Raw genomic sequence first — 6,511 nt, forward strand, 5'->3', positions numbered from 1 at the left:
TTGGGTACCCGAGGATGGCGTTGTATGGCAAGTGGATGTCGGTGACGTAGAAGTCGATGAGCTCGATGTGGTAGTTGTCGCGTTCGCCGAAAGTGACAGGGAGGCGGATCAGCCCTATCGGATGCATGGAACCATCGGTCACTCCTGAGAATGGCTTGGTAGGCTGAAGCTGGTGATACGACACTTGGAGCCTGTTGAACGTCTGGACAGAGAGAACATTGAGCCTGCTCTACCGTCAATGAGGGTCTTGGTGACATCCGCGTTGCTGATGATAGGCGAGCAGAGCATCGGGAGCGCGCCAGTTGTGGTCATGCACTTGAGCTAATCGGAGGACTTGAAGGTGATGGCGTATTTGGACCACCTGAGCGAGTGAGTTGCCTCGGTCTTGGGGAGCGATGCGTTCACCTCGCTCATGAACTGCTTGAAGATGTGGTGAGAGGCTGGGGCCTGAGAGCCGCCCAAGATGCAGGCGATGGCCCGAGGCTCCTGGAAGCACCCAACCCCCTCATCTTGGTGATGATCTTCATTCCTTCTTGGTGGTGGAGGCAGTGAAGGAAGACCGGTGTTGCCCTGAGGCCGATCCACACGAGGCTGGTCCCTCTAGGCACCCTCGCGAGGCTGAGCCTGCCAGCGGTCCTCCGAGGCTGGTCGCGCCACTCCTCGCGATGGTCGCGGCCGTCCCAACATCCTCCATCTCGGCCGCCTCCGCGACCGTAGCCTCGATCGTTGCGCTCGGGGCGTCGACTGAGGCATCCATTGCGAAGGGCCCTCAGCTCCTGGTAGTCATTGGCATTGTGGTTGTAAACATTGTGGAAGACGCAAAACGGTCGGTTGCTCTTGGATGACTCAGGGTGGTCGCAGCCGCGCTTCATCTCTGGCTCGGCTGCAAGCACAGCTAGCCCCTTGCACTTCATGTCCTTGGCCTTGGCCTTTTTGTCTTCTGGGTCAGCATCACGGAGCATGAGGAGGGAGAGGCGTCCCTCCTCAGCCCTCGCGCACTTGTTCGCCATGTTGAACATCTCAAGGGTTGTGCAGAGGTCATCGTGGATGGCGAGCTCCTCCTTCATCTTGACGTCATTGACGCCATCAGTGAACGCTGAGATGATGGCCTCGTCCGAAACCTTGGGGATCTTGAGGCGAACGTTGTTGAAAGCGCAGGATGTACTTCTGTAGGGTCTCCCCTGGGTGCTGCTTGCATCGTAGATCACCCGCGGTCGGCGGGTGGTCGCGAGTGCCCTGGAAGTTGGCAATGAAGCGATCGCGCATCTCATCCCAGGAGGAGACAGATCCCATGGGGAGATTCAGGAGCCAGGAGCGCACGCCATCCTTGAGGGCCATGGGGAACCAGTTTGCCATGATCTTCTCATTGCCACTGGCCGCCTTGATGCTCACCTCGTAGAGCTGCAGGAACTCGGTGGAGTCGGCGGTGTCGTCGTAGCATGGGGGCAGGTCAAGCTTGAACTTGCCTAGCTAGATGATGTTGCGAAGCTTCGGGGTGAACACACGGTACCCTGTCGTGGTCACGAGAGCCCGTCAAGGAGGTGGAGATTGGTCTTGGTGCTGGCACGCCGCCACCATCACAGGCGGCACACAGTCTTAAAGTGGAGGTGCTGGAAGCACACGTGCATCTTTTTGGGGCCGCTGCACCACTTGGTAGCTCGCCTCTTCATGTGCAGGCTCCTGGCGCGGTTGGTCGCGTCGTGGTGCCATGCGCCTTGGTTCGACGATGACGCGCTGTGTTGGAGGTGGTGGAGGTGCCCCGTGAGCCACGTCGCCCGCGGCAGGCGGCTGCTGAGGCAGCGAGCGGGACGGTGCAGTGGAGTCTCCGGCGGTGCTTACGAGCTCGGCGATGCGCTCGAGCCACTCCTTGTAGAATTCGTCGATGGGGCAGTAGCGAAGGAGCTCCCGCGCCATGAGCATAGCAGCTTGCACGTTCGCCGGGCCGCGACACGCATTGGAAGATGAAGCGGCCGGGGTCAACACGGAGTGGCGGTGCACCCGTCGCGGAGCACCGAGGGGTGCAGCAATGAAGCTTGCTGCTCGTAGCCGGCAAGGCCCGTGGTGGCGTTGGCTACGAAGGACGACGAGGAAAGCCATCGCCCACCGAGGCCGTTTGAGCAACGCGGGCGGCAACTGCGACCCGACGCTCAGCGCGAGCCCGACGTGCGTCATCCATGGAAGTGTCGGAGTAGCGACGGACTGGTCGATGGAAGAGAGGATCTGATGCACCCCTACCTGGCGTGCCAAATGTCCGATTCCGGGTTCTGCAGACCCTTGATAGGTTCGAACTCTGGGGGGCGTGCGGAGATCTCAACCTACCCAGCCTACCTACACGCGATTCCTCAAATCCTAGCGCGTCGAGCTCAAAGGGACAGAGAGACACAGCAGTTTATCCTGGTTCGGGCCACCCTACTCCAGCGTTTTGGTGGATTGCCTCGAAGGGCTGAGGATGAACTAGTACAGTGGATGAACTAGCCTCGGGAGGTGAGGTGTTCTTGAGCTCAAGAGAGCTGGTGAGGTGGTCGGATGAGAAGGGATCTGATCTCCCCCTCCCCCTCTATGGTGGTGGCTAAGTCCTATTTATAGTGGCCTTGGTCCTTTTTCCAAATGTTAGCAGGAAGGGATCCCACAACGGCCGAATTTGAAGGGGGACAGGAAGTACATCCTATCCTGACAAAAGTGATCTTTGCCTGCGAAAAGCCTCTAGTTGTGACGCTGCAGTGGGCTCGACAATGACCTCCGTCCTGCCATCCTGGCGGTCTTGGTCTCGTTGCACCAGAATGGAAACCTTTGGCTGATTTCTCGGGACTTCGCGCCTACTGCTTGCCTCCCTTGCACCAAAGAGGAAACTGGTACTCTGCGCCTGTTGGCGCCCGCCTGGCCTTGGTCTTCATGGCTCACGTCAGCTGAGCCTCGTGAGGTGCACCTTGAATAGAACTCTCCGCCCCTCGGGAGCCAGCCTGAGGAGGCCGATCCCCTTAGAGGTCTTGGCGTCGTCTGCCTCGCGAGGTTCTTGAGTTGTCGATGCTGAAGTTGGGCCATACCAGGCCGTCGATGGAGCCACACAGTGGGTCGCAGGCAGGCAAGTCTGGGTACCCCCGTATTCAGAACGCCGACAGCTAGGCTCGTCAAGTTTAACCCAAGTATTCTGCATGTGCAAAACTGGCTTACACCCATTGTATGTGAACGTACACCCTATCATCACATGGTGCTTCGAAACGACAAACTTTGGCAACGGTGCATACTCAGGGAGAACACTTTTATCTTGAAATTAAGTGAAGGGATCATCTTATAATGCTACCGCCGTTCTAAGAAAAATAAGATGCATAAAGGATAAACATCACATGCAATCAAAATATGGGACATGATATGGCCATCATCATCTTGTGCTTTTGATCTCCATCTTCAAAGCATCGTCATGATCTCCATCATCACCGGCTCGACACCTTGATCTCCACCATTGTGTCGGGGTCGTCTCGCCAACTATTGCTTCTACAACTATTGCTAACGCATAGCGATAAAGTAAATCAATTACATGGCACTTGCATTTCATACAGTAACAAAGACACAACCCTAAGGCATGCCGGTTATCGATAGTACAAAACATGATCATCTCATACAACAACGTATAACACATCACGTCTTGACCATATCACATCACAACATGCACTGCAAAAACAAGTTAGACGTCATCTACTTTGTTGTTGCAAGTTTTACGTGGCTGCTATGGGCTTCTAGCAAGAACCATTCTTAACTATGCAGAAACCACAATGGTGATTATCAAGTTTGCTATTTTAACCTTCTTCAAGGACCGGCCATAGTCAAATTCGATTCAACTAAATAAGAGAAACAGACACCTGCCAGCCACCTTTATGTAAAACAAATTGCATGTCAGTCGGTGGAACCGGTCTCATATGCGTGGACATGTAAGGTTGGTCCGGGCCGCTTCAACCCACAATGCTGCCAAATCAAAATAAGACATTGGTGGTAAGCAGTATGAACATCACCGCTCATAACTTCTTTGTGTTCTACTCGTGCATATCATCTACGCATAAACTTGTCTCTGATATCACTGTTGGAGAATGTTGCATGGAAAACAAAAAAATCTAAGCACATGCAAGATCTATCCGTGGAGATGCATAGCTACGATAGGGGAGAGCATCTACATAACCTTGTAGATCCCTAAGCAGAAGCTTGTATCACACGGTTGATGTAGTCGTACTCTTCGTGATTCGATCACGATCCAGCCGATCTAGTGCCGAACGGACGGCACCTTCGAGTTTATCACACGTGCGGCTCTATGACATCTCCTCCGTGTTTATCCAGCGAATGGGAGAGGAGAAGTAGATGGGATCACAACCAACATGACGGCATGGTGGTGGTGGAGCACCGACAGCGCTTCGCTAAGCGTCGCTGGGACGAGCTGGTGGAACTACAGAGTAAAGGGAGAGAGAGGGGCGCCAAGGGCTTGGTGTGTCCTCTTGGGGCGCCCTTCCCCTCTATATGTAGGTGGAGGGGCGTGGGAAACAGCCCCTCCAAGCTCTAGGGCGCAACTAAGGGGGAGAGGACTTGGACTCCAAATCCAATCCTATTCCTACTATGACTCCTTCCTTTTTTTTGCCTTCCCTAACCACATGGGCTTTTGAGGACTTGGTGTGCCTAGCCCAATAAGGCCAGGGCGCCTCCCCATAGACAATGCTAGCCCTTGGGTCGTGGTGAACCCACTTGTGGACTTTCGGCCCCTCCGGAATCCTCTGGAACCTTCTGGAAGCTTCCCCGTATAATACCGAAAAAACTGCACATTTTTCCGGAACCCAAAATATGACTTCCCATATGTAAATCTTTACCTCTCGACCATTCCGAGACTCTTCGTGGCGTCCGAGATCTCATCCGGGACTCCGAACAATATTTGGTCACCACTCATCAAGTATCCCAATACTACTCTAGCGCCAACGAACGTTAAGCGTGCGACCCTACGGGTTCGGGAATTATGTAGTCATGACTGAGACACCTCTATGGTCAATAACCAATAGCGGGACGTAGATGCCTATATTGATTTCTACATATTCCACGAAGATCTTTTATCGGTTTAGCCTTTATGACAACATACATAATTCCCTTTGTCGGTCGGTATGTTACTTGCCCGAGATTTGATCGTCAGTATCTCTATACTTAGTTCAATCTCGTTACCGGCAGGTCTCTTTACTCGTTCCGTAATACATCATCTTGCAACTAACTCCTTAGTCACTTTTCTTGCATGCTTCTTGTGATGTGTATTACCGAGAGGGCCCAGAGATACCTCTCTGATACACGGAGTGACAACTCCCAATCTTGATTCACACCAACTCAACAGACACCTTCGGAGATACCTGTAGAACATCTTTATGATCAGCCAGTTATGTTGTGATGTTTGATAGCACACAAGGTATTCCTCCGGTATCCGTGAGTTGCATGATCTCATGGTCGAAGGAACATGTATTTGACATTAAGAAAGCAGTAGCAATAAACTGAAGATCATATGCTATGCTAACGGTTGAGTCTTGTCTATCACATCATTCTCCTAATGATGTGATATCGTTATCAAATGATAACTCATGTATATGGTTAGGAAACCTTAACCATCTTTGATTAACGAGCTAGTCTAGTAGAGGCTCACTAGGGACATGGTATTTTTTTCATGTATCCACACATGTATCTAGCATGAATAATAAACTTTTATCATGATTAAGGAAATATAATAATAATCATTTTATTATTGCCTCTAGGGCATATTTCCATCACCATCGACGCCACCAATGACTCCACCGCCCTGCGCTTGTCAATCCCAACGGGAAGACTGGAAGATCTATCGTGCGTAGCACCTGCCGACTAGGCATGACACAGCGTAGCACCTGTCGGCCAGGCATGACTTGACATCTCTTACCAGACGCATCCGATGCGGTTAGAATGCTGCTCCTCCTGCCAACCTCCACACCATTGTCGCTGCTGGAGCTGACACGCGGAGCCCTCCACCCACAGCAACTCTCCCCCCAACACCCAAGCCTCCCAAGACGGCGCCTCCATGGAGGGTACGACGCACAGGGCACCGCCGCTGTCCAATCCAAGACGGATTTTGGACTTTCGTCTGGGAGGGGTTCGGCATGCCCCTTAGCGTGATGACGCAACGACAACGATGCCATGTGATGGGAAGGTTGGTCTATTTTGGTGCAAGACGTGCTTCTTTCTCTTGCTGTCTGGTCCTTGACGCGTTTGGACGATTGTTCGGCATAGTACGACATGGTTCTCGTGCGTCGTTTGTTCCGAGTGGTACGTGTGAAGTTAAAGTCGCTTGCGCGGAAAAAGTGATGACAATGAGTCAATGACATTGTCAACAACCTCAATGACATCCTCTCCTCAATGATGTGTGTGGATCTCGTGAGTAGCCAGATCAGCTGGTGTGCCATTTTTATGAGCGTGTTATAACGATTTTTGTCCGGGTTTTTCTAAGTACCATCAGATGGCCGATCTAGCA

This window comes from Triticum dicoccoides, chromosome 3B (assembly GCF_002162155.2).
Source record: "Triticum dicoccoides isolate Atlit2015 ecotype Zavitan chromosome 3B, WEW_v2.0, whole genome shotgun sequence".
Taxonomy (NCBI): domain Eukaryota; kingdom Viridiplantae; phylum Streptophyta; class Magnoliopsida; order Poales; family Poaceae; genus Triticum; species Triticum dicoccoides.